This window comes from Chanodichthys erythropterus, chromosome 7 (assembly GCF_024489055.1).
Source record: "Chanodichthys erythropterus isolate Z2021 chromosome 7, ASM2448905v1, whole genome shotgun sequence".
NCBI classification, from domain to species: Eukaryota; Metazoa; Chordata; class Actinopteri; order Cypriniformes; family Xenocyprididae; genus Chanodichthys; species Chanodichthys erythropterus.
Window position 1 is genome coordinate 5,521,290 of NC_090227.1, and position 20,513 is coordinate 5,541,802.

At 38.0% G+C, this 20,513-nt stretch overlaps 1 protein-coding gene across 6 annotated transcripts in view; it reads right to left on the minus strand.

Annotated features, from left to right (window-relative positions):
- The window catches only part of large2 (LARGE xylosyl- and glucuronyltransferase 2), a 157,218-nt gene that overhangs the window by 87,514 nt on the left and 49,191 nt on the right, over window positions 1–20,513 (minus strand). For 2 of the 6 annotated variants that reach the window (XM_067389680.1, XM_067389681.1), the window contains exon 2: window positions 1,290–1,664. The exons of the other annotated variants lie outside the window; for them this stretch is intronic. The gene's annotated coding sequence lies outside the window, so the exon portion shown is untranslated. The remainder of the gene's footprint in view (window positions 1–1,289; window positions 1,665–20,513) is intronic. 6 annotated transcript variants of the gene reach the window in all.

A 20,513-nucleotide genomic window follows, 5' to 3' on the forward strand; every position in this document is an offset into this window, starting at 1 on the left:
GTAATTGCAGCGATTTAATGGAGCACTAAAAATACTAATCTCATTGTACCTGCACAATCACAATAGAGCCTGAAGTTCAAAAATAAAGACATGCATAAGCTGGGAAAGGTTGAACCGATTGACTCTCCAGCTTATTGTCACTAACAAAATGAAGAGAAACACACCCGTTTCACACACGAACACACGCAATTTCTCACAATCTCTCCCTTGAGTGCATACACACATACATGAACCCCTCCCCGAGTGTATAAACACTCACACACACTGATTGAAGATCGCTCAGCTTGTGTGAAGTGAAACAGGGACAGCGCTCTGTAGAGATTGCTAAGAGTGTGAGATTGCTAAACGCTGATATACAGATGTGTGAGTGGAGAGAGAGATACTGAAGTGTGTTAAGAGAATAACAGCTGCTGGGAGGATCACAGGGAGTCCTACATTTTGTGCTTCAGTGGAGAGAAATGTGGTTTAATTAGCAGTAACCTTTTCGGTATCCAGAGACTAGCCCGTCACATGGCCGTACACACACAAACACACACATCACCTCACGCACACAGTCCGTAGTTAAAAAGCGGCCAAAAGGGCAGAAAGTTTTAATGTGACAACCAGCGGCTGCTGGCGTCAAGTTGAGGCAATGTTTATTTGCAAATAAAGCTTGTCATTTTTATAAATCTGTACAATGTAAAAAAGAATTGGTTTAACTTAAAAAAGGAAGTTACGTGGTTGCCTTAAAAATTTGAGTTCATTGAAATTAAAAAATTGAGTTAATACAATGAAGGCGATTAGTTTAATCAACAGAAACTCAAAATATTATGTTATCTGAACCACATTCATTATTTAAAAATAATTTGACAAAAGAAAGAAATGTGATAAATCATGAAAATACATTTTTACAGTGTGCGTTCACTACTGAAGGGATTCAGGAGTCAAAAAACCAGTGCCTGTGAGAAATAATAATCCACACACATGTAAATATATATAAAAATATTACAAAATGTATTATCTAAATAACAATTTTACGTAAAACCTGATGATCATGTCATGGGCATAATTTGAGATTATATATCTATCATCTTGAGGGTCACTGAAACCAAGAACATCTGACTGCCTGTACAAAGGAGTTCAGATTTTTTAATGTTTCAAAATCTTGATATATAACCTTCAACACTGAATATATATTGGGAATATTGAGGGGGAAAAATTATATATAATTCTAAGGATCTGACATAATAATATATTTCATATGAACAAAACCATGCACAAATGTAAAACAGATGAAAAAAAGTTCTCACCCTTTTTCACCTTGTCTTGTGCGGCAGGTTCAGCGTGAAATGAAGTACACAGCAATCCCAATATCCATCACAATATCCATCGCAACATTCCAGCTGCGGAGTTCTGGTTAGATCCACACAAGTGAGTGAATTTGAGAGACAGGTGTGCCCTCAGTGCACGAACTGATGATTTCAGTGCATGATCATAAAGACAGAGAGAAAGAGAGAAAGGACCTCTCGAATGAAACCTCTCAAGTCTGATTGAATCAGTGCGTGACACAAATATTCCTCACTCTTTTAGACGCTGTAAAAAAAGACGCTCCGAAATCTTAGAGGAAGAGTCCCAGGAAGGTTGATATTATATGTAGTCCATGCCTCACAGGATCAGAGAGACTCCTAAAAGAGACAGACAAGGGACAGTGAGTCCTTACCCTGAGGCACTCCTAGAAGAACAAACCAGTGCTGAGCATCCCTAAATCAGCTTTCTGTCCCTTGCACGGACACATTCATGGTCCTCTTCCATTTTCCTCACGTCTCAGGGCTTGTGAACAGTGTTAATCTCTCGCCGTTGTGCTCTGATCTGCAGCTGAAAGGTACAGAGCAAGCGAGGCACCTCCCCCACCTCCGCTAATCCAGCCCTCTCTGTGACAGCCCCTTTTGGCTGCAGCCAATCAGAGCGAAGGCTCCGCCTCCAGGCCTGCCTCCATTCTCTGCCCCCTCTCTCATGCACTAACACTGACACATTATACACTGGATACTCTATTACACTCGACAGACTGATGCACATAAAAAGCAAAAGTCTGGATCTGAAGATGTACAAATGGGGGTTTAGCAAATACTCCACTAGATGTTCAGTTATAATTTGTGTTGATGCGAGTCATTTGTTTTCAGTAAGAGTTTATTTGAGTCGACGTGAGTGACACTGACTGTTGGCTATACGCAGTGAAAAAAGTGTCTCAGTTGTTTCTCCAAGACAGCAATTACGTAGTGGATATTTGTTTTTCTTCTCAAAATTTTTCGCACTTCGAGCATCAGAGACCAATATCAAAAAACTGCTCAGATTTGCCAAGATACCACAGTCTTCAATCAAAAGTCACACTCAAATATTTCATATCAAAATTATTCAAATCAAATAGTCTCAACTGCTATTCTTGCTCATTTATAGCTCTATACTCTTACATATATGTAAACAATTGACTTATTTTAGTTTTTCCCGTAAAATGGCTTTAATAAAAATAATTAAGAACTTCACTAGGTCTTATGAGCTATGAATTAGCGACCTCTGAGCCTCAAAATTTGTCTCTGAGTAGTTTCACTTTATGAAAATGTGCTGAATTACAATGACAAAGTGGAGCTCACATTATCTTGCTCATTATAGTTGGATACCGCTAAGTATCCCTAAGTGTGCAGTTAGGAACTCTCCTTTTCCACACCTCTAATTCAAGGTAAGGTGGTAAACATCAGAGGGTCACAATGATTTATTGGTGAAGAGAAATTAACCACTTGATACAATACAGTTTTTATGGTAATTTCAAATTCAGATGTAATTTTGTATGTAATTTTCTCAAATTCTGCAAAAAAAGTGAGGAAATATTATTTCATTTTGTGTATTTAGGATACATAAAATGCAATGATTTTGTCCTTTTATTACAAAAATATTTTTACAATGTAATTTGCATCAGTTTCATTGTAACCACAAAATGCAGTTAAACGGTACATTATTTGAGATGTGGTGAAAAAGACACCTTAAGAAAAAAAAACTGCTGAACATTGTTAGTAGATAAATTATATAAACTAGTGAGAGTGTGAAATATGTGTTTTAAGAGAGTTTCAAAAAGTCCACAATGCCCATAGTTGATAAAAATTCTTTATATGGGTGACAAAATGTGTAAAGGGCATTTACACTGACACTGAGTTGCAGACAAAGCAACCAAAACTCAGTGAGAGTCTGAGACACCAGTTGTTGATGCAACAAAAAGTTGAGCAAAGTTCAGTTTTATGTAAATACAGTGACACAATACAGCAAGTACAAATGGAAATGCAGACAGTGGAACAGCTGTCTACTAGCAACTAACAGTAAGCTAATAATAATCATAATAATAATTTCTTACTTTTCACTGCACTCAAAGCTCGATACATATGGAAGGGAGGAATCTCCTCTACCACAACAAATGTGATGCCAGCAATATAGCGCCAGAATGGCCACTAAATACAAGCTTATTGGAGGAGAGGAGACAGAATGATGAAGCCAATCAGTATAATATTTATATATATATATATATTTTTTTTTTATAAAACTGTTAGTTTCTGTCCTTGATTCTGACTGATCAATAGCTGTGTTTTATTCACAATATGACCGCTTCACCCTACGGTTCTGTGTATCACTACTAGGGGTGTAAATCGGACAGTTCATCACGATTCGATACAATATTGATTCTCATAGCCAGCGATTCGATATTTTCCGATACCTCAAAAAGCTCTGCGATACGATTACGATACGATTCGATTAATATTTCGATATTTGAGCCTATTTTACACATCCAGTTACATTTTTATTAACTCACTGCAACCAAAATCTATAACAAACATTTATTTCAAAATTTCACATCCTGAACCCTGACTGGGTCATCCACAAATAAAAAAATTCACACAGTAATCTAATGACAGCTTATGACATGACAACAGACAAGAAAGTATTTTAGTTCTGTGCTAAAATGTGTAATGTCAAAAAACTGATAAACAAGGAATATGCCTACATAAGCCACACACACACACACACACACACACACACACACACACACACACACACACACACACACACACACACATAATTTAAATTTAAAGACATTTAAATACATTTAAAGACATTTATTTTAAATGTATACTTAATGAAGCAACAACATATTATAGGTAGGACAAAACAAGACAGGCTATTAATATTCTTTCATTGTGCAAATTTATTATAAAGGCTCCAATACAGAGCGGCACAAAGCACTTATGCGCATCCCGTGTGCAGAATGATGTGCTTGAAGCAACACAGAGTAACAGCGCGCGGCGCTCTTATGCGGCAGTTTATTGACCATATTCTTTTAACAGTTTTAATTTCAGTGAGTGTGTGTGAAGAACGATTCATAGCACTCTATTCTCCAGCGCCCTGCTTTTTCGCAAGGCTTTAAACACAAGCAAATTATAAACTTTCGTGAAGATTTAGCACCGGCCCGATCAGCCAGTCACAGTTCCATCTACTGTCCCGAGTGTCTTTCACAAGTTCTGAAAGTTAGTTTAAACGAGAATGCACGCGTTGGCGATAATGCATAGACTGATATTGTGTGAAAATGTGGATTGTGTTAAAACAAAGATGCCTCTATAAATAGCCCACAGGTATCGATTTTTTACGCATTGCATCGATGCATCGGATTGTTAGACATTAGATCGATGTATCGACCATTCTTAGCAACGTAAACTGTTTGTTCTCAATTGATATTGTTTACTGAAGCTTACTGTATTATGTAAAAGAGTGTTGTGCGAAAAAGATCAAGTGAGCGAGTTTATTACCTGTATTCAGATTTAGCATTTTCCTTCGGGTCAGTCCTATGTTCATAATAAAACATCTGTTTAAATGTCCGATGCATTATCTTGTCCTTTTAACATTTAAGGGGGTTTCCCGTGACTAACAGCGTTGGTCAAAGCATTTGTCAGTTTTGTTTTTTTCCGTTTTCAAAACAATTCAGTCTTTCAATGTAAAAGTCTTTGCTACTGACTGACACCTACCGCCATCTAATGGCATGAAAATGTAACTTCTGTTTCTGTTCTTGGTCAGGGACTATTTTTTCTGGCAGAAGGAAGGCTTTTAAAAAAAGTTTACTACTTCATGAAAGTTGCATTGATACATATTTCTGGCTTTAATATTTTTATAGACCCTTTTACTGTTTGTACACAATGATGACGTAGCAACGTATGCATGCACATTTTGGCAACGGAAGTGGTGTTGTTCCCCAGTGGTTCTAACGTGTTAGCAACTCCGAAAGTTTTATATATATCTGCAGCTACGTGAGCGGATTAAGCAACACAGACAGAGAAAGTTATTTTGAAAAGTTGACTTTATCAAATGGTATCCGGCTACCAGATCCGTGTAGTGGAGAGGATAGAAGATGTTAGCAGATGGCCAAATGTACAGTGGCCAGATATATATATATATATATATATATATATATATATATAAATATATATATACATAAACCAGGGCTCTCAAGTTTTGAAGACAGGCAAGAGTGACATCTCCAACCACACGGCATCATTTTTAAAGTGACCAATATTATAGACGATCGTCTGTTATTGGTCACTTTAAAAATCATGTCATGTCCTACCACATTGATGTAATAATTAATTTATTTAGTGCTAATAAAATTAAGTGTAAGGAGAGAGATGTTTAATGTGACAAAATGTCAGTCATCGTGGTGATAACGAAAATATAACTAGTCCTAGACTACTTGTTCTGAGCAGGTGTTGTCAGTGAACAGGCTGTAAAACCGTTGGCTAAGTTACAGACACTCATGAAAAACTGATGCTGATTATCTAGGAAACATTCTCTAACAGCACTGTTTGTGTCAAACAAGTTGTGAATTTGTTGTAACATTAAAACAGGAGATAATGACTTTGTGCTCAAAGTGATGCTCAGAGCTCCAGTGTTTTCCTCTGTGGGTGATCGGTGAACAATTTCGGGATATGCTTTTTTTCATTGGTTGTTGCGTTAAATCTTACCCAGATACAATAGTGCTATTTTCTGATTGTTTACTATGTAGCCTCTTTCTTTTTTTTTTGATTGGCTGATAAGTGGCAGGCTACTCCAGGGGAGATGCGCTTGATTCCTGCCCGGCGCGGCGGCATATTAAATATATGAAAAATATTTTTTCTGCGTGAGAAAAAAAAATGTTTGGCGGGAGTGTGTGACAAAAGACCGAAATGAGTGACTGTCATGCTCAATGCATGACACTTGAGAGCCCTGTTAAACATTTGGAGTTGCCAACACGTTAGAACCACTGGGCAACAACACCACTTCCGTTGCCAAAATGTGCGCGCAACTATTTGATCACGTGGGCTGTAAAAGAGTCTATTGTGGTAACTGTTTTATAAAAGCAATAAGGTACTCGAGGCTAGTGCTGTATCGTGAATAAGTCATGGCTGAAGGGCGTTGTTAGGCACGACATGACTGACAGCAACAGTTGGCGATGCAACAAAGTTGAACAAAGTTCAACTGTATGCAAATCCTCAGCAATCTGATGTGGCGACTACCAGTGTAGAAAGGAGCAAAACTAGCAACTCGTGATACAAACGGGTACAGCAGTCGAACAAGAATGCCTACTAGTGACCAACAGTCGGCGACCTCCAGCGATTTAGTTTCTGTCATTGTGAACGTATGGTCACACTTTTAGTTGCATATGTCTCAGTACAGTTTGGAAGTTTCCTTATCCGCAGCACTAATCCAAGGTGAGCTTTAGACATGGGAGGGTGACGTGATTTCTTGCCCATATGGGCCTGTCAGGACTGCATCTGGAGGACAGGAACTTGGCAGTGCTTTTGAGTGTGCGTGTGTTTGCATGCATGCTCGAAGCATCAGGAAATTAAGAGTTCCTCAAAGAGTCCAGTTGATGGTCGGAGGTCATCCCCTCTATGCAGTCTGTTGCCCGAGTCCTCTTTGCAGATTTCCGTGCAGACAGAAGGCATTATTTTCAGACGGGTGGCCACAGACGTGCACCATCACACCAAAGCACTTCATGCTCCAGAAATCGCAGGGCTGCACACGAGCACCAGGAGCTCTGGTCAAATGCAGACAGCACAACCCCCCATAAGGCACCTGCCCTACACATGCGGGGAGCTCTAGCAGAGCTGTGAAAGTGGTCAGTTTGTTGACAGCTGTTTGCCGAGACGGGAGGTATTGATTATATCTTGGGGGTGGTGTGAGGTTGTCTCGGTCTCTCTCAGGACTATCCAATCCCATCCCTCTTTATTCCATCTCTCTCTCTTTGTGCCTTACTGGACAAAGAGAACGCCTCTGGGGAGGATGCTTGCCAATGTCCAGACAAGTGCTGAATATTTGATGCGTCCCCAGTGGCATCGGGAGTCTGTTAATGGCTATCTTTAACATACGACCCCCTAGATCAAAGGCTTGACACTCTCTGTGAACATACCCTATCAATAATGTACCACCGCAGACCAAAATTAACACACACGGACACAAATTAGAATTGAAAATGGAATGACAGACTAGATCTTTTGTGGTTAGATATTGAGGGTCATATAATTGCCAGCTTTTTTCATTTACTTTTGACTTTTGTCAAAAAGTCTTGTTCATTTTGAAGCTTATTTGACCAGTTACCAATATTACATGTATATCCATCAATATTTTTCAAAACTGCTTGTTCTAATATATAGTCACGGGATGCTGAAACCTAAGCCAACATCAGTCACTCACACCTGCGGGCAATTTAGTGTCTCTAATTGCTGCATATCTTTAGATTGTAGGGGAAACTGGAGCACCCGGAGGAATCCTGACTCCAACACAGGATCCTACCTCAGCGAGACTCGAATATGCCACTTAAATATAGCCACTGTGCCACCCAATAGTTAATGTCCGTGTATTCATTTGGTAAGTACCTAAGTAATAAGCAGTATAATTAACATTCAGATGGTCATTCTCACAAAATAAACCCCTTCATGGTGATAAAGACCGGCTGACTGTACGTAATCCCTTAAGGCCGTGATATACTTACAGCCAAGTTATTTTTTTGCTCTTCACTTAGTCAAGACACGTCACGTCATGCTTGTTTATATAGAACTTTATACAGATTGCTTTGAAGCAAGCAGCTTTATAGTTTAAAACATGAAAACAATTGTCAGTGTAGCATTCAGTTATTACAACATCATTTTCTATTATAAAGCAGCTCTCCAGTGTGTTACTCACGTCTGACCTCAACGGACTGAACAGAAGAATGAACCAGAGAAGATTTCCATGTCAAAGAAGGCAAAGCCACATTATGTAATCGCCACGGGTAGTACTTTATTTCGATGGTCCACTTTAGACATTCTACTAAATACAAAGTTCTGTCATGAAACTCTAGATGGCACAGGCTGACAGGTCCTTAACTCAACCTGCTTGTAATCACAACATTCTCTATAGGGCACAGCTGATTGGTTCCTGCTGTATCAGTAGCCAATGATCTTGTGTGCTCAACCTACAAATACTTGGTTAGCATTTGCCTGAGCAGTGCAGTGCACATTCAGAAACCCTCCACGTTCCCCAGCTCCAGCTGTATAGATCTGATACAGGTAATTCATGTATGCAATATTGTACAGCAGCAGCATGTCTTTCTTGCTCACAGCAGGGTGTCTTGTATGTATTGACAGTAACAAATCCCGTACTTGCTCTGCAGCAGCAGCAGCAGCTTAGCAGATCTTTTCTCCCAAGACCAAATATATCAACATTGTCATACACGTTGCCATGCCAAACACTCCAAGAGTTGTCACGACAGAACTAACAATAGAAGTCAAGGGTAACAAAATAGAAGTCAAGGGTAACAAAAATGGTTTGGTTCATAATATCTTCTTTTGTGTTTTACAGAAGTGAAAGTCATGCAGGTTTGGTACGACATGAAGGAAATGAAATTATATCAGAATTTAATAGCTGTAAATTTATTTATAAATTTACGGCATCCTAGCTCAAAATCAATGCTTTACGGTGAAGTGTTTTTCTCTGTGACAAAAATGCAACAACAAGTTTGTTAACTGCATTTACGTTTTGCTAACCCCAGCAAAACATTCACAAGGGAATTCGTGGGCCGGATGGGCTGAATTTGTCCAGGGCCGAATTTTAGCCCCAGTCCAGCCCTGACTAATATTCTAATGAGAGAAAGTTTACATGCAGTTGCAAAGTTACTTATAGTTAGTAGAGTGTCTAAAGTGGACCATCGGAAAAATATGTGTAACCTTGCCACGGAACAATTGTAGTTGTTCAAAAGCCGGAGAGAAGTTTTCTGGAAAGTTTGCTTTGGCAAGCTGTTTCAAACTTGCGGAACAACAAACAACTGTGGTCTTTAAATTACATGTAGGTGGCTAATAATGTTCAGGATTGCATGTATGACAATATCCATTTTATATAATGACATTAGAGTTGTTAAAAGCACTGATTTTGGTACCAATCGGTACTGAAATTTTAAAAATGTGACACTTTGAGCACTGTCGAGAGGATTCGTAAACACCTCTGATTGGATATTGTGTTGACACGCTTATCGGATATGTTGGTGATTGGCTACAATGATCAACGCACAGCAGCGTTTGAAAGCACACCAATTTGAAAGCGTTTTGAAAGCGGGAGCGTTTGAAAGCAGGTGTCTATTAGCCGTCTGGTCCGCGATGGCTGCTTTCAAATGCACCTGTGTGTATCTGTGTGAAGAGCATGAAGAGCGTGAGGAGCATCATTGATGACTATTTAGAGCGTTTTTATAGCGTTGATCGTTGAAGCCAATCACAGATGAGCCGTGAAAACAATGGCCAGTCAGAGGTGTTTACGAATCCGTTCAACAGCGCTCAAAGCGTCACATTTTTTAAATTTCAGTGCCGACTAGGTACCGAAGTCGGTACTTTTGACAACTCTAAATGGCATATTTCTAATTTAAGGTACAGCTCTTCCTGGATTAAGTGAAAACAAATTGCTCTCAGCGAGATATGACTTACTGGTGTGAGCAGCCATGAAGGGCTGTGCAGCATGTTGTTCATTCCATTTTTTTATAGGTGCATATTGTCAGATAAATGACCTGTGTGTAAACAGGGAATGGATGGCGGCCCAGTTCAACTCAACTCAGACATGCTCAAAGCACAAACGGGAATGAAAGTTTGAACAACCGAAGTAGAAGGGATGCTAACGCTGCTTACGTCAAGTAGTTCCTGTTATGTGGAGCGAGAGAGCTAGAGAAGTTTCAAAGAGAGAGAGAGCAGGGAATCTAAAGCACACGAGACACACGCAGTCGCATGGCTACACATTGACATAAATGCGACTTGAATCATCTAAACACATGAGCAGCCAGCAGACCCCAGAAAACAGAAATGACTCATTCCCACATGTCCGATTTCAGGCGAAATGTTCCATCTCTATTTCTCTCTCCAGCAAGTCCATGTATGTGTGTGCGTGCGTTTGCAGTTTCATGCTCCCATTACCACCAACTGTGCTTTACTTTCACAGACCCGCAATATTTTTCATAAGAGTCAAAATATGGGAAACATCGAATGGTACATCACACCACCAGCTCAGCGGGATTCAGCCGCATGACATGGTTGTCTAACCCTGAACTCCGTCAAACTCTGTTTAATGAGGCCAGCAGGACTGGGGCATGAGCCGGGCCAGAAGGGGTCTTAAAAAGCCCCGCAATGCAGTGGAGGAAAGACTGAATACACAAGGACATCTCACTACCCAAGTGTTCAATTAGCATAGTGTAAGCAGTCCACACCCGAAGCACAGTGTGGGGTCCAACAAGGACACTTAAAGTGTACAACTTACTTTGCAAACAGCTCTGAAGTTTGCTAACCCATTGCGACACTGTCAGGGGAGCGTGTGCTTCTCTGAGCTGCCATCTTGGAGCACATTTTTTAATAGTCACAATTTTGATGCCTCATTTCAGTGATAACATTTTTAAACCTCTTAAAAGCCTCAATGCATCATCCAGCATCTACTGTCCTGTGGAACATTGGCACAGGTCCGTCCGCCGCTTTAATTAAGCATTTCATTTCAGCATAATGCCATCTCAGTAGTTATAACATTGACAGCCACGAGGATTTGGCAGAGGAATAGAAGTTTGGTGAAGTGGGTTGGAGACTTCTTGGCACGTGTAGATGGCGAGAGGTGCGTGTAGTTTTCTCGGTGTAGGCAGACGGGGAGAGGAGTATCTGAGTTGTGGAATGTCATGGCAGATGGAGGCAGATGGCCATTCATATTCCTGTATCTCATTACAGCTTCTCTGAGTTTCATATGATCAGTAAAAAACTCCCTAACAGATGCATTAGACCTTCAGTGTGTGGCCCGTTAAGTCGGCGGACAGCTTTTACTGGCCAAGAGGGCCGCTTTACACACACGCGGATGTAATAGATGTATCTGCCTTGCAAATATGAGATGGTAAACTGCAGGGTGGCACAAATTTGACTGCTAATATGTCTTTGCTCCTGACTAAAATGCAGAGCTCAGGGTTCCCATGGTCATGGAAAACCAAGAATATTATTCTCAAGAATGTTTTCCAGTTTTTGTCTGAAAATAAGGAATCATTTTTGTTGCTCAAGCAATTTTACTGTCTGAATTGTGAGCAAATCAGTTTTTTTCAATGAAACATTCAAACAGATTCAGAATTTTTTGTTTGTTTGTTTTTTATTAATTTAAAATTGAATTAATGATTAATCCAGTGGTCAAAAAACATGGACAAGTCATGGAAATTAATAACATCATAAAGGCAGTTATACTGTGTAATAAAATACTTAATTTGCTAGATATCGTTTTATTGTGCAGCCATTTTTATGTACAATTTGTGAGCAAATGGTCCTGAAAATTCATTGGTCATCCATAAAATGGATTGATTTCAGCAGCTCAAACAGACGTCAGATGCAATCTGATGAAATCAGAGAGTCATGATGAACATGTACAATCATTTCAGAGTGGTTTTACAAGCGTTCGACCATAGAATACTTGGAATCACCTTTTCAGCTCAAAGGTCACCTCCTCTGTCATTACTGCAAGTACCACAATACAACTACACACTAACTTTACTTTCAACAAAATGAGAGTTACTATGAATGGAAGACACATCCACACTAACCGCGGACGTTTAGCCGATATTTACGCTGGCAAAAAATGCTTTAGCAAATAGAATAAGAGTTTATATTGGCAAACTGTCACCACAACATGAAAGACGTTCCCAAGAAAAAGTCATTTTTTGGCCTGTCAAAACCCTTCCACTCCATCATGCCGAACTCTCACAATAAAGCCTTTTGTCCTGTGCTATGCGCAAAACAATCTGTTGTCCTGGCATCTTTGACAAATAGAGGCTTACAGAGACCTGCAGGAAAAATATTGAGAAACAAACACAGCAATCACTTTGATGTTTTATGAGAACTGTACTTAGAAATTCAGTGTGTTATTGTGCATTGTAAATAGAAACTGTTAGGGGACGTATACTGAATAATTCCCACCTGAACTTGTTTAAACCTTCCTAGCTGCCTGGTCTTAACTGTTTTAAGTTGATCTTCCAGTCTCCTAGCCTGGCCAAGCTGGTGTTTAGCTGGTTTACCTGGGTGGCCAGTTTAACTCCAGCTAAAAAGTGGCGAAAACCCCAGCTTAGATTGGTTAAAGATGATATGTTCAGCAGGGTTGCCACAATTTTAATGGCAAACAAATGTTGAACTCCAAATATCTGGAACTCCAAATGATCCTTTTTGTCTTTTATGGCATATTTAAGGCCCGTTCATGCCAAGAATAATAACTATGAACATAATAAAAATCATTCTAAACATAAAAGAATGACACTGTCCACACCACAGCTATAACAATAAAGATATAGAGAAATGATATCACTTTCAGAATTATTTTTTTCCAGATGTTGAACGATAAAACATTGACAGCCAATCAGAATCCATTCTAATTTAAGGGCTTGCACATTTAAAATAATCGCCGATGTCCAGAAAAAGCCATCACTGTTTGACAGTGGATACTTTAAGGAAAATTGATATATGGAACAATCGGTCAGATCCTTGGAATAAATGGTGAGAAGTACTAACAATGAGATCATTATGCTAGGCTATCAAACAGCGTAACATAAAATTACCTCAGGTATCTAACGCTAGTTTCAACACTTCCTTGGAAGTTGCAGTGAAAAAGACTAGGCGTTGTTTTTATTCCACTATATTGACTTTGTCAGGTAAATTCACTGTTAGATTAGATCGATTACACTAGCTATTCACTCGAAACATAGCATGGTGAGGACATCTGCTGGTTAAAGCCGTGTAAATGCGACAAGAATGGCAAAAACATGCTGTACACACTTTAAAGGGGACCTATTATGCAAAATTCACTTTTGCATGGCATGGTTTGGACATAAATGTGCATGGTGTTTGGACTCAAAGTGGTATTAGCTGGTATGGTTGGTTTCTAACAAGGCTAAGAATGTTTGCTGGTCTAATCTGGTTTAAGATGGTTTAGCTGGTCTCTCAGCCAAGCCAAGCTGTTATTCAGCTGGTTTTGCTAGTTGGCCAGCTGATCTCCTAGACCGACCAATGCCCAAAAACCCTCTAAAATCAGTACACTAGACAAAAGGGGAACCATCTAAACCATCTAAGACCAGTTTAGACTGGTTTTGGTAAGTTTAAGCTTTTCGTATAAGAGCAATGAGCATTTTTTTTCCCCAATTAAAACTGATCAACAATGGCTGTAACAGTGAGTTGTTTCAATGTAATACTTAGAGTGAACTTGGCATGGTCTGCTACTAAATTCTGTTGTTGGAGGCAGAAAATAATTGGACTCTAAGCTGGCCTCTCAAATAAATCAAGCCTTTATGGCCAATTTTAAGCCCAGAATTCAGCTATCTTCCGTTCACACACACTTAAAGGAATCTACAGCATGATACACACACAATAGGATTCTGGAAAAGCGCAGCAGGTGTTGTTTGTTCTCACAGAACGTCTGTTTTACATGGTAGAGAGCTGTTTACAAGCTTAAAGCAGAAGATTGAAAACGAGTCCTGCTGTGCAGATTGAAAAAAAAAACACACACATTTACACAAATGCACATTCAGGGGTACAAACACAAGTTGAATAAAGCACTCTCTATCGGTTTATCATCTGCAAAATCAGTTCAAGCATTTTGTGCACCACCTGACATGACCCTTGTTGCAAGTTAAACTGATGCAGAGACATATTTTTTATTATTTTATGAGTATATAAGTATGAAAGATAGCAGCTATTTAAGAAGTGTACTTCATCAGGGTTACATTATGATCCCTTTATTATCCCTACCTAATATTATTAGCACACTTAATTTCTGGCCTCTGGCCCTGTCCCAAATGGCACCCCAAACACTTGCAGTCTTCCTACAAGTCCAAACTAATATAATATTAATGAAATAAAAGGCCACTAAAGTGTATTTAAAGAGAGTAGACTTTCATGACTGTTTCAAACACTTTTAAAAAGTGCACTTTGTAATAATGTCAAATTAAAAGTTTTATTTTAAAGTACATTTTAAATTATTATGTTTTAATGGACTTTGTTTTTAAAGACTTATTTTAATGTGTTGGGTAACATACTAAAGCACATGTAAAGTACTTGATTATAATTTTAATAAGGGATGGATGTGCCCGACGGCTAATTCCAAATTTGGAAAAGCACAGAAAATGAATAAAGCATTCAACGGAGCCCCTAAAGGGACTTGGTTAGGCTTGCTGCAGTGGTCAGTAAATCAGATTTCACTTATCACGTGAAGATAGTAAGGAGAGATGACTGACAGGATGATGCCAGAGGATTTGGTGCGCAACAGATCCTGAGTCTCACTGACAAATATCTTATCAACTCCTTATGCACAGAATAGGCTGTGTGTGATTGCGAATCGAAAAGTGAAAGTAAATCAAATTCTATACCCTGAACACAAAAGAAGATATTTTAAAGAATATGGGTAACCAAACAGTTGGTGGGCCCCACTGATTTTGATAGTATGAAAAAAAAAGAAAAAAAAAACTATGGAAGTCAATGGGGCCCATCAACTGTTTGGTAACCCACATTCTTCACAATATCTTATAAGAAAGAAATTCATACAGGTTTGGAACAACTTGAAGGTAAGTAAATGATGATAATTTTTGGGTGAACTAAACCTTTAACTTTAAAAGTATGATAAAACTTATTTTTCTCAAGGGAAATTCGGGCCACTATGTGTTTTTTAGTGGCCTATACCACCACAATCTGGACACAATTTTTTTTTAAATTTACTTTTGTGTCTGCGGTACAAGTTAATGACGAATGACAAATGACAAATCAGCAGGTTCCCATTATAATGAATAAAACTGTCTTTACTACAAAAGAGTCTGTGTTGAATTCAGCACGTTTGCACTAAGAGCTAAAAGCAACAAAACTAGATTTCTCCCACTGTAATGACACAAAGCTACCTACACTTTGCTTATAATAAGATGCTTTTTTCAACATTAAGTCTTGAGATTGCGCTGCATAAAGGGCATTAAACGTAATATTTAAATCATATACTTGGCAGAGTAACTTGACAAATTCACAACTGGTTTTGCGATTGTGTGTCATATTTTGTTTTCACTAATCATGACGAAAAGCTTCAGCATAATACTGTGTCAGACCGGCAAACTGCCTACTTTACATTTATCATCACAAAAAAAAATGTGATGTATTATTTCCCTGTGATAATGATGGACTCGTAAAGATGAATTAAAAATTGAATTTATCTTGGCATAGTCAAATAACAAGAGTTCAGTACATGGAAATGACATACAGTGAGTCTCAAACTCCATTGTTTCCTCCTTCTTATATAAATCTCATTTGTTTAAAAGACCTCCGAAGAACAGGCAAATCTCAACATAACACAGACTGTTACGTAACAGTCGGGGTGTACGCCCCCAATATTTGCATATGCCAGCCCATGATCGAGGCATTACACAAGGGCAGCCAGTATTAACGTCTGGATCTGCACAGCTGAATCATCAGACTAGGTAAGCAAGCAATAACAACAGCGAAAAATGGCAGATGGAGCAATAATAACTGACATGATCCATGATAACATGATATTTTTAGTGATATTTGTAAATTGTCTTTCTAAATGTTTCGTTAGCATGTTGCTAATGTACTGTTAAATGTGGTTAAAGTTACCATTGTTTATTACTGTATTCACGGAGACAAGAGCCGTTGCTATTTTCATTATTAAACACTTGCAGTCTGTATAATGCATATACACAACTTCATTCTTTATAAATCTCTCCAACAGTGTAGCATTAGCCTTAGCCATGGATCACAGCCTCAAATTCATTCAGAATCAAATGTAAACAATATAACAGTATACAATACTCACATAATCCGACGCATGCGTGCAGTATGCATGACGAACACTTTGTAAAGATCCATTTTGAGGGTTATATTAGCTGTGTAAACTTTGTTTATGCACTGTTTAAGGCAAGCGCGAGCTCCGGGGGTGGAGAGTGCGCAATTTAAAGGGGCCGCAACCTGAATCTGCGCATTTGTAATTATGCCCCAAAATTCAGCATTCAGGGGACACCTTAGACTTATATTACATCTTGTAAAAAAAAAAAAAAATTCGATGGAACCTTTTATATAGAGTAAATATTTAATATAGACTTAAATATAGTACTAATAAATATAATTAATTAAAATTTTCTGGGAAATCAACAATGGCTCACTTATAATATACTCTTCAAATCAAGCTGAAATTGGGAAAAAAAAAAAAAATTCAAACATTGCCTCATAAAACAGAACTGCACATCTTCTGGGAATTTTGCAGGTAAAGTCAAAGATAAACATTTGTGTTCACCGTTAGTTCCTGTTTGCAGTTCAGCAAAAGTCTTTCTCATTCCCGTGTAACTTCAAATATCTCTCACTCTTCATTTCCTATGCTTTCCTATCGGTTCCTGTTTATCTTCTTGCTTTAATAGCTGCCTCTGCTCTCTTCATTTGTCTCTCTCTAATGGCTTTCTTGTTCCTGCTCATGCAGCGTCAACGTAGTTCCTCCGGAACAGCACCGCTGAGTTTGGACCAAAGGCTCAGTCCTTTCCTGAAACTCAAGAGGGATTATGAGCCCAGTTAATCAGAAACCTTTCCACTCTTAAAGCACAGTGTTTGTGCTTGACAAAGCGTGCGCTAATCTGCCACTTTCCTTTGTGTTTTCTTCCTCTGATCAAGAACCCAATTACAGCTTTAAAGAAACGCAAACAAACAATCAGAGCTTCACAGAACACACCGTGCCGTCGATTCTCACCCCCTTAACTAAATCAATCACCGGCTTCATGAGATTCCTGATTAGCAATTAGCATGAGCTGGAGGGGAGCTGTCGATACCCAAGTGAAGTGAAACGATATTGATACCATTAGAGACTGTGATCTCTTAGAATACAACAAAAGCACTATTGCTCTTTTATTTTTACAAAGATGTGTCCTCCGCCATTAAACAAGAGTTTATGTATATTGACTTTTTCTAATGTAGGCTTTAAATGTTTTGATGTTTTGTTCTGCAAGCACCTCATTTTTGGTCAGATATCTTTTTTTGCAGATATATTCCATCATGCCCTGTCAATCTATGGCTCTGAATGATATGGTTTTGTAGTGAACATCATTACTGTCTGCTCTCTTATTCATATGCAAATATTGGGTAAAACCATACTTTTATGAAACAACATTTTGATTTTGAATAAATCATATTTATAGTCAATATTTCTCTGACTTTGTCCACCATATTGGATGGATTGCTTCACTGAGATTGCTGCAGTGCATTCTGGGATTACCTTACAATAAGGTTCAATTAGTTAAGTTTTACTCAGTTTTACAGTATTTGTTGTTAATGTCAATTTTAAAACTGAAAAGTGAAATAATTGTATTGAATGTGCATTTGTAGTGCGTTTCAAATCTTAAAAGTATATTTTAAAAAATCTGTATAATACTAATAACATAAAAGGCCACTTTAAGAGAGTACACTTTTATGATTGTTTCTTAACACTTAAAAAATGCATTCTGTAATGTCAAATTATTTTTTTTTTACTTTAAAGTACATTTGAAATCATTATGTTTTAATCTTTTGTCATGCTTTAAAGTATTGAATAAAGCACATGTGAAGTATTTTTAACTGTAGTGTGTTTTTAATATTACATTTAGGCTAAAGGAGACCTTTTATGCCCCCTTTCACAAAATGTAACATAAGTCTCTGGTGTCCCCAGAATGTGTCTATGAAGTTTCATCTCAAAATACCCCACAGATCATTTATTATATAGCTTGTTAAATTTATCCCTATTTGGGTGTGAGCAAAAACACACAGTTTTTTGTGTGTGTCTCTTTAAATGCAAATGAGCTGCAGCTCCCGGCCCCCTTTCCAGAAGAGGGCGGAGCTTTAACATCTCGCACTTTGGTTGCTCAACAACAACAAAGCTGGAGAATCTCACGCAGCCAAAATGAGGATTGTCAGTAACGGTGTTCAGCCTTACATTGTTCAAACCGGAGTCGACACTGATGAAGTTACAACTTTTAGAATGAAACTGGACATTTCTGAATGGTTAGTGGATAAATTTATATAGTAGTTGTGGAGTTGATTCAACTCATCGACTAGCATGTGCCGTCATGTTCATCTTTTGTTCAAATCCAGCGTTGAACTGACCCTTTTTGAAGCAGTCTGGCGTAAAATGTATATCTCCAGCTGCTACAGTTAGAAAACAGAAATGGCAGACAGTGTACAGCTCACTCAGGGCAGTATCTATGCTAATAGGGTAGATCGTCGCCAGTCATTGGTGGGGCTTCCCTACTCTAGGGAGAAATCTGGAACTGTGTGTTTGGAGAGACTGTTTATAATTTATAGGGATTACAAAAAAGGAGTGGGTGGAGTTTTACCATCATAGGCTAGTTGTTTACTGTGGACACACGTCTGTGTTCAAACACCTTATAAAAGTGAATTTTACATAATAGGTCCCCTTTAATACATTAAAAAAAAATGTTTTATTTTACATTTTGTTTTACATTACAAATGTATTATGAATAAACATGACATGTACAGACATGTACAGTATATTAATGTTGTGAAGGCAATACGTTTCCTACCTTTTGGGAAAGCTTTCAATTCCCATAACGGCTTAAAAGGTATAATGCCAAGTGAGGCAAAAAGCACCAACATGCCATATTTAATCTGATCAACCTTTTATGTTGTTAATAGCACTATGAAAATGCAAATAGTGGAACCAGATTCCCTCCTGGAGTGATGCCCAATCCATGCGGTGCCTGATATGTAATTATATGATTACCATGTTTCATAATGAAGCTGATGAAAAAATCATGCATGGCAATCACACAGGGAGCTTTCAACATCTGATTGCTCCTGCGTTCAGCTGTTTTACTGGCTGCAGAGCTGAGTGCTGGGTCCAAGAAAGAAATATGCAAGTTTACTTAAACTAGTAAAGAGCGCCATTGTTTTTTGACTTCTGGTTTCAACATGATTCTGGAAATGTCTTTGCCCAAAAGAAAATTGTTAGTTACAGAGTGCCCTTACAAATTCCCCATAGAATAATAACTTAATTGGCGAATTATTGATTTGTTACACAAATGACTGTAGTGGAAAAACAGAGAGAACATAGACATTGGATTGATCGATACATTTGTCAATGCAATTAAACATACACAAGCAATTTCACACCTCAACAGATCTGCGCTTAAAATTCTATACCTGCACAGTGGAAGATATGTTTGGTAAAACCAGCAAAGCATAATTTACTTGTCTATGCCAGGTTATCTCCATGCCCCTTTATTATCTCCCCTAGTCCACCTTTATAAAGCATAATCTTAGTGTCAGATCAATGTATTGATGGCTAAATTGTTCCCATGGGAAAGAGAATGTAGCCATTTTTTTTTAAACAACAAAGGAGCTTCAGACAAGCAAAGACCAAACAAATTGAATCCTCTAGAAATCCAAGAAATGTACACTCTAAAAAATGCTGGGTTAAAAAAAAAAAGGTTGGGTTAAAAATGGACAAACCCAGCAGTTAGGTGAAATGTTTAAGCCAACCTACTATTTGGTTTTATTTAACTCAACTATTGTTTAAAAATTAATATATTGCTAGCTTAAAATCAACCCAAAATAGGTTGCAAATTAACATGTATTAATATTTTTTAATTAATTAACAAGTATTAATAAGTTTAACAAATAATAATAAATTAAATAATAAACATTTATTAAATTGCTTGTTAAAAATGTTCACTTCTTGATTATTACTGTTGTCTCTAAAAATGTGTCTGATTTTTAATTTCCAACCTATTCAGCCATATAGTATTTTTTAAACAATAGATGAAAACTGCCCAGCAGGTGGGTCAAACATTTACCCCAACCACTTTGTCAAAACAACCCAAACGCTGACTTTGTCCATTTTTAATCCAACTTGGGTTGTTTTTAACCCAGAATTTTTTAAAATGTATTATTTGAATAAGATATTTTCAGTTCAACAGA